This window comes from Moschus berezovskii, chromosome 23 (assembly GCF_049115385.1).
Source record: "Moschus berezovskii isolate FMDL1 chromosome 23, NW_MosBer_1.0, whole genome shotgun sequence".
Lineage (NCBI taxonomy): Eukaryota > Metazoa > Chordata > Mammalia > Artiodactyla > Moschidae > Moschus > Moschus berezovskii.
The window spans coordinates 34,137,282-34,146,204 of record NC_142482.1 but is presented as its reverse complement, the minus strand read 5'-3'; positions in this window follow the sequence as shown (position 1 = coordinate 34,146,204).

The following is an 8,923-nucleotide window of genomic DNA, read 5'->3' as shown; positions in this document are numbered from 1 at the left end:
GCTTGGTGAAGTCCACAGGATCGCAAAGAGTCTGACATGACTTAGCCACTGAACAACCACAACAAGGTCCTCCAACACGCTTAACTTTGCTAAAGGCTAATGGGGAGAGCTTGCTTTCATACACTGGAGAAGGAAATGGCAACCCACTCCAGTGTTCTTACCTGGAGAATCCCAGGGACGGGGGAGCCTGATGGGCTGCCGTCTATGGGGTCTCACAGAGTCGGACACGACTGAAGCGACTTAGCAGCAGCAGCTGCAGCAGCAGCAGCTAACAGAAAAAATAAACTTAGTTTCTGATTTCCAATTCAAACTTTGTTTCCAGGTCCTTGCTTCATTAGAAAGTGCTAACTGTTTCTGTCTGCTTTAGAAAAATGACTGCAATGGTGGAAATTCCTATCTGTATTTGAAGGACCAAGTAGTATGGTAAAAGAGATATTTTAGAAAGAGAGGACCTTCTAAGATCTGCCAAGTCATTAAAAACAATAATGTACAAGGAGTAAGAAAACCTGGGTCATACCTGGTTGATTTGATGCCTGACCTGGGGCCAGTTACTGCTAAATTGCAATTAACTAAAGTTTTTGAGTGTTTTAGGCACTCTATATATTTAAACTCATTTATTCTTCACAACAAACTAAGGAATTTGCACTATTATCATAGTTTTCTTGAGAACTTTGAAGAACAGAGAGGTTAAAAATCAAGCACTAATAAACGGTAGAGTAAGGATTCTCACAAGTGTAAAGGCTTGATCCCATTTTATTAATACTTTCCTGTTTTAAACCTGTGACTTCATGTTCTCTTCCGTTCATTTGCTTAATCAGCAATCCCTGAGCTTATACTAAATGTCAGCCACTCTTCTAGGTGATGGGAACATGGAGGAAACAATTGCTTGCCTTCTTGGAGTTTTTATTCTTTACATGAGTTACATACATCAAATCCTCTATCCAAAAATAGGAGATATCTATTAAGTTAATTTTAATGTATGTGAAAATCAACTGCAGGTTAATGTCTTCACTATTCTCAAGGATTCTATTTGGGGAAGGAATTAGACTGTGAACTCTTACCAAGACCCTCAGCAAGCCTCATGCTAGTGGTCCATGAACAACATTATGAGAAACCTTACCAAAGATAATACTCTAGACCAGAGATAAACTCTAGGACTTTTTTTAATTTTCTGCTTTCAAGTGGCAATAAGAGCACTGTGTTTTCCTTCCTTGCAGTAGTATTGGGAGAATTCAAAGAAGGTGTCTGTATTCTGAGGGAAGTATAATGTAAACCACAAGATTTATAGATTTTAAATTTTCTTGCCGATGGGGATTGGATGTGGGATTACAGTGGGGATGGGGAACAGGGAAAATCTATTTGCTGAGGAGTGAAGCTGACTCACCCACCACACATAACACCTGAATTTCTAGATGTCAAGAAGTTGTGTATTAACGCATAGAAGAATATTAAGAGGAAATGTCAAATAAATTAAACCTCAGTGAGAGAATGTCTAAAAAGAATATAAAACAAAGAAATAGGCTGCTTGCCTTCAGGAGAGTGGTGTCTGATGTACTTTAATATCTCAAAGTGCATAAAAGCCTGATAAGGGGTGCTGACAAACTGAACCCATTTACTTCCCTTCTGAATGGCCACCAGAGGCAAAGAGCCAATTCATTGGAAAAGTCCCTGGTGCTGGGAAAGACTGAGGGCAGGGAGAGAAGGGGGCGACAGAGGATGAGATGATCAGATGGCGTCATAGACACTATGAACATGAGTTAAGGACTGGAAAGCCTGATGTGCCACAGTCCAAGGGGTCGCAAAGTGTCAGACATGACTTAGCAACTAAACAACAACAAACTCTAACTGAAGGAAAATAGACTTTGTCCTAAAGATATTAGGAGCTGACAGATTTGTTGGGAAAGTGAGAATACTAGACTTTAAAATGGGTAGAGATCAAAATTGTTGCCGGGGGAATAGGGAGCTGGTACAATAGGAACAGATTTCTTTGCTGGACTGTCTGAACTCCAACTCTCACACTTGCCCCTGTAGCACTTACTGAGGAGTCAACTTTCCACTCAGAAATATCCACCTGGCTGAGTTTATGCAACCTGCCTATCCCATGACAATATGGGACCGTAAAAGAAAAGATGCAAAGAAGCCCTTGGCTTCTGTAATGGAAAAGCAAACAACTGGATTTACCACTTAACAAAACTGTCCTGTAGAAATAGGTCAGCATTCCAGAAAAGAAGACAGGGTGTTGTTAAGAGGTTTATAAAAATTTTGCTAATTATAACTATAATTAGCTATTATAACTATATATTTCTATGTAATTATAGCTACATAACATATAAATTATAATTATAATTTATAACTAACTGCTGTAAACAGAATTTGGATATGGGAATGACAGATAAGGAGGGTATTCTGAATAAAACAACATTATGAGCAACGGTGAGATGGTGAATATGGAGACAAATGTAGAGAATAGTTTTGTCTTTGACATTTTCTTCTCTCAAGTCTAAAATACTTTCCATGATTTCATCCATTCCCATAGCTTCAGTTGCAACCTGTCCTCTGATGATTTGCTAATTTATATCTCTATTATAGACCATGATGCTTATTTTCAGACTTGAAGTGGTAGATTGTATTATTGTCTAAAATTGTTTACTTCCTCATCTTGGAAGAAAGTCATGCCCGCCAGCTTGTGTACCATGTGACTTGCAATACTCCTTATGGGAATAGACTCCTCCACCCCACCAATGTTGACGTTACCTTGGCCATGTGACTTGCTTCAGCTTAAACAGGTGTGACATTGGAGGCATCTGAGCAGAAAGGAAATGTCTACCCACTCCACTGTTCTTGCCTGGAGAATCCCAGGGACGGGGGAGCCTGGTGGGCTTCCGTCTATGGGGTCGCACAGAGTCGGACACGACTGAGCGACTTCACTTTCACTTTTCACTTTCATGCATTAGAGAAGGAAATGGCAACTCACTCCAGTGTTCTTGCCTGGAGGATCCCAGGGATGGCGGAGCCTGGTGGGCTGCAGTCTATGGGGTCGCTCAGAGTCGGACACGACTGAAGTGACTTAGCAGCAGCTTAGCAGCAGAGCAGAAAGGAAGAGCTACTGCAAGATTGACCCAGGGCATTTCCCCATCATAGCTGCCATCTTGGCTGTGATCTGGGAATGAACAAAGTACATGGCACAGATCTGAGTAGTCTCAAACAGAACTGCAGCAGCTGATACATATTCTAAGCAAGAAACAAACTTTTGTTATAGTAAACCAATAAAATTTGAGGGTTGTTTCTTATCACAGCCTAACCTAGTGAAAAATTATTCTATTTTTGACACTTCTTTTCATTGACACTTGACAACTTAAATATTGCTTGCCGTGTCAGTAAACAAAGGATATTGCAGCCATCAAACCATCACTTTAGAGCCACCTGGATGGTAAGCCCTAAGGGAGTTCAGGATACATACAAAGGAGCTGCCCATTGCCAAGCTCATCTAGCAGTCAGCTGCTACAGCCACACCAGACTGTGCATCTGAGAAAGTTCAGGATGAGAAAATACAAGATACTGGCCCTGGATAGCTGAGGAGCATATCAAAGGAATGACTGAAGTGAGCCCAGACTCTTACATCCTCCCAAACATAGAAAAGCACTAGATTCCTTAACTTGAGATATTCAGTTTTCTTTTATTAACAGTAATCTTTTTATGTTTCAACTACCTGGTTATGTTGCAAAAAAGTCCTGTGTGTCCTGGCTTCCCCCTTCCTCTTCAGGGCAATGTATTTGAGATACTATCTCCCAGACTTGAAGTTCTAAGAATGTCCACTGAATAAACCATCTGTCTCATCTTTTAGGTTCTACTTTTTTCTTTTCAGCCAACTCACTCTAAACCCCTAATGTCTAAATTCGAACTCATCATTTATTCTCTTAAATCAGTCCCCTCTTTCAAGTGTTCCTTATCTCAAGGGTTAGCTTGACTAACAATTCTAATATCTTCCCTTTCCCTATGAGGCTACACCCACTGCACATGTCTAATATTTAACCAAGTGTTGTTATATGTGTCTGTGTGTACATGTCTGTCCCTCCATCTCCAATCCTCACAGCCTCAAAAATAAAGTCAGACTCTTAGACATGACATAAAATATCTTCATAATCCTACTCCAGCCTGTCACTGTTTACAGCTGAATGAATAAAAAAAAAAAAAGCCACCTAAATGAACACAGAGAGATTTGAGACCAAGGTGAGGTTATTGTGTATAAATAAAACCCAGTCTGATGATGGATGGACCTTGAAAACTACAAGCCTTTTATTAGAGATTCTAACCATGTTTCCTTTGACAACTAATATTCTCGTGACTCGGACAACTCAGACTGTGCAAAGAAAATCTACACTGGACTGTCAGGAGATTTCGATGGGCCACGTTATCTTGAGCAAGTCTCCCAATGTTGCCAAGCCTATGTTCTCATCTGCAAGATGTTAATTACACCTGTCCTGTGTGCTTCCCAGGGTTGTGGTGGAGAAGAGATGAGTCCATTCTTCTAGGAGCACTTGGAAAACTATGACACTTGCAAAATATTTTAAGTTTATTTTTAAAAAGTAATTATTGACTTTTTTTAGAACTAGGAACCCAAAGCATGCTTTTGTTTTCATTTGTTTGTTTATTTGTCTGTTTTGCTATTTTTGATCACTCTGTGTGACTTACAGGATCTCATTTCCCTGACCAGGGGTTGAACCCAAGCCCTTGGCTGTGAAAGTGTTGAATGCTAATCACTCAGCCACCAGGGAACTCTTCAAACTGTTTTTTAATGAAGTCCTAAAAGGAAAGGTGCCGAAGTCTAGAGCCAGAGAATAAGTACCAGACTTATAATTTTAGAATAAAAGAGCTAAAGTTACTAGCTGTAAACTGAAGGGAAAAGAGGAAGAGAGGGAACATGGCAATTTTGGGGATATCGAGCAGCTTTGCCCAGGGGTTTGAAATAAAATAGAAACTGAAGGCAATTTAAAAAAAAAAGCAATCTTTGTTTGTCTGTATTTTGTATTACCAAAAATTGTGTTCCTATGAGAAAAGAGACTTAGTTTACCTAACATGTGGCCCTGAGACTAATTTGCTATTCAAACATGATGTGTTTTGAATGAAACATTTAAGAACATTGTCTTTTCACTCCATAGAGAGGAGAAAGAAAGTGAAAGTCGCTCAGTCGTGTCCAACTCTTTGCGACCCTGTAGACTACACAGTCCATGGAATTCTCCATGCCAGGATACTGGAAGTGGGTAGCTGTTCCCTTCTCCAGGGGATCTTCTCAACCCAGGGATCGAACCCAGGTGTCCCACATTGCAGGCGGATTCTTTACCAGCTGAGTCGTCAGGGAAGCCCAATAGAGAGGTGGTGACCCCTAAACGATGTCTGCTTGGCACTTTGAAAGGACAAAGAATGCTAGGTGTGCCAGTTAGCTGCAGGAGATGATGCATGTAGCATGTTGAATAGTAGCCGTTTAAAGTGGATTTTTAAACTATAATTCATTGTCAGCTGCCTACATTATCCAAAGTTTTAAAGTATATTCATCATCATCCTCTCCTGTCAGAGATTAGGATGTAAGACCAGGCTCTATCATTGAGTGTGAATAAGCAATCTATTAAACAGGAAATTGTGTCATTAGTAATTGAATTGGCATTTTATGATGATATTAAAGAACCAGTGTTTATACCCTACCTTCATCTTGAGCGTAAACAAAATTTGACCTGTTCAACAGTGCACGCACGCTCAGTTGCTAAGTTGTGTCTGACTCTTTGCGATCCCATGGACTGTAACCCACCAGACTCCTCTGTCCATGGGATTCTCCAGGCAAGAATTCTGGAGTGGGTTGCCATTTCCTCCCCCAGGTGATTTTCCCAGCCCCAAGGATCTCTTGTGTCTCTGGCACTGGTAGGTGGATTCTTTACTACCAAGCCATCTATGGCAGCCTGTAGTATTATTCCAGAGATAATTCAATTTTGACTCAATATGGGTGAATTAATATTTATGAAATATTTCAAATAAAATAATTACTTAGATTAGTAAAATAAAGGTCATGATTTAACATATCCAATCATGATTCATTTATAATCGAACATTTTTAATGGGGCAAGGCGACTGTTATTTTATTAACCAATGTGCACGTAATCAGTGCACATTGATATAACAGTTGTATATAACAGTTGGGTATAACAGTTGTAGAAATCCTCAGTGATATTTTACCCCTGGAGAGATTTCATTCCCCAAATATCTATCTATTATAATGTGCTACGTTATATCAAGAATGGATAGAAAACACCGAGTCTCTCGTTAACCAAGTCTGAAACAAGTTGATCTGGAATGTCCAGGAACTCAAAGAAAGTGTTAGTAATAATCCCTCATTATCTCTTATTCATACTTCATAATTCACCCCTCCAGGGCAAGGCTTGGGTAGAATGGTATAGTAAGTTGAGCTGATCAACTCAACTCAATTTTTGACTCAATATGGGTGAATTAATGAGTTCCTTTTCTCTACTACCCCTTCTTTCTCAACGCTTTTATTAAGGACAATCATGTCATTTTCAATGCCATACATTCATTAAGAAAGGCATAGGATTTAGCCCTCCTTCAGTTTAAAACCTCTGATATGTAGCCTTTCCTACTTTCCTCTGACCATGCTTTGTGTCTCTTTTACCTCTCCTCTGCCCTTTCTCATCCTATTTTTTTTTTTTTTTGTCTTTTAAGCATTTCCTTCCTTCCTTTCTATTGTGATATAGTGCAGAATTTTAGAGACTAATGGAGCTAAACTCCCTGGATATAATTCCTATCCCTGCCATCTATTAGCTGCATAAATTCATCTTGAGGATTTCATTTTTTCTTGCTCAAGGTATTCTTTCTTTTTCTCCTTTCCTTTTTCCTGTTCTTCAGCTTTTTTCTCTAAGAGTTCTAGTCTCCCTGAAAGATATTTACAAAGATCTGATAATCAGGGATGATCATTGAGTATGGTCATTTGTTGGCCTTTCAATCAACAGAATTAAAAAAAAGACTGTATCTTTAATCTCAGTTTTATGGGGGTTTCCCTGGTGCCTCAGATGGTAAAGAACCTACCTCCAATATAGGAGACCCGGGGTTCAATCCCTGCTTTGGGAAGATCTCCTGGAGAAGGGAATGACAACTCACTCCAGTATTCTCGCCTGGAGAATTCCATGGACAGAAGAACCTGGTGAGCTGCAGCGCATGGGGTTGAAAAGAGTCGGACATGACTGTGCAACTAACACACACACATATCCAGTTTCACACATTGTTCAAAAGTCAAAACAATATGAAAGGGATATATTCGGGAAGTGTTAGCCCCATCCTTAACTCCACTGCTTGTGTTCAGTCGCACAGTACTGTTTGACTCCGCAATGCCTTACTCCACTGTTACAAGTCATTTAAAAATTAGTTTCTGGTTTGATTTTCCCATATTGTTGTTAGCAAAAGTAAGAAAATTTAGCAGAAATCTATTAGATATACACTAATTTTCTCATTCTTTCTTATCGACTTTTGTACACGTAGTTTTCTTTTTCCATTTAAAAACATGTCATGGAAATTACCTCAGGTTATATCACAAAGAACTTCCTTATGATTACAAACACTTCATTGTGTAGATGTCTCATAATTCATTCAAATTGACTTTGAAGGATGGAAATTTAGGTTGTCTCTAAAAGCTTGATATTACAAAGAGTAATATGGGAGTGGATAGCCAGTGCAAACATTGGCTTTAGATATGTGAAGGAATCCTCAGTCTAAATTTCTGGAAGCTGAATTGTGGAAATGCACATGTGTTTTATTAGAGGTTACTGAATTCCCTCAGTGAAGGTATAGCTTTCCTACTGCTCCCATCAGTTTATGAATATGCCTATTTTTTATAACTTCAAATTTTGTTCTCAATATTTTTTATTTTTGCCAATCTGATAGATAGGAAGAGATATCACATGATAGTTTAATTGCATTTTTCATTTATGTGAAGTTAAGCATCTTTTTCGTATAGTCAAGGCTATGGTTTTTCCAGTAATTGTGTATGGATAGGAGAGCTGGACCATAAGGAAAGCTGAGCACTGAAGAATTGATGCTTTTGAACTGTGGTGCTGGAGTAGACTCTTGAGAGTCCCTTGGACAGCAAGGAGATCAAACCAGTTAATCCTAAAGGAAACCAAGCCTGAATATTCATTGGAAGGACTGGTGCTAAAGCTGAAGCTCCAATCCTTTGGCTGCCTGATGCGAAGAGCCAACTCTTTGGAAAAGACCCTGATGCTGAGAAAGACTGGGGGCATGAGGAGAAGGGAACGACAGAGGATGAGATGGTTGGATGGTATCATCGACTCAATGGCCATGAGTTTAAGCAAATTCTGGGAGATAGTGAAGGACAGGGAAGCCTGGTGTGCTGCAGTTCATGGAGTCACAAAGAGTCGGACATGACTGAGCAACTGAACAACAAAGCATTAGGACCATTTTGTTTTTCTGTGAATTAATCATGCCTTTTGCTCATTTTTCTATTGGGTTTGAGTACTTTTTCCTCTCACTGTTAAGGGCTCTTTATATTTTACTGAAAATAATTTTCTATTCGTAATATAAATTGCAAATAGTTTCTCCTAGTTTGTAATTTGTATTTTGACACTAGATTTGGTCTTTTGCCATTGAGAAATCACACACATGCACACATAGATATGTATTTTATTGATCCAACTTAATAGTTTTATTACTTCTGAGTTTGGAAAGATTTTTCTTGTATCTGGATGATAAAGGAAACAACCAATGTTTTCTTCTAGTATTTGGATGACTTCTTTATTTATTTGTGTCTTGGATCAATTTGGAATTCATTCTTGTATAGATATGAAGAATGAGTACAACTTTATTTTACTTTTTGTTCAGATTGCTATCCATTTGTTTCACTGCCACT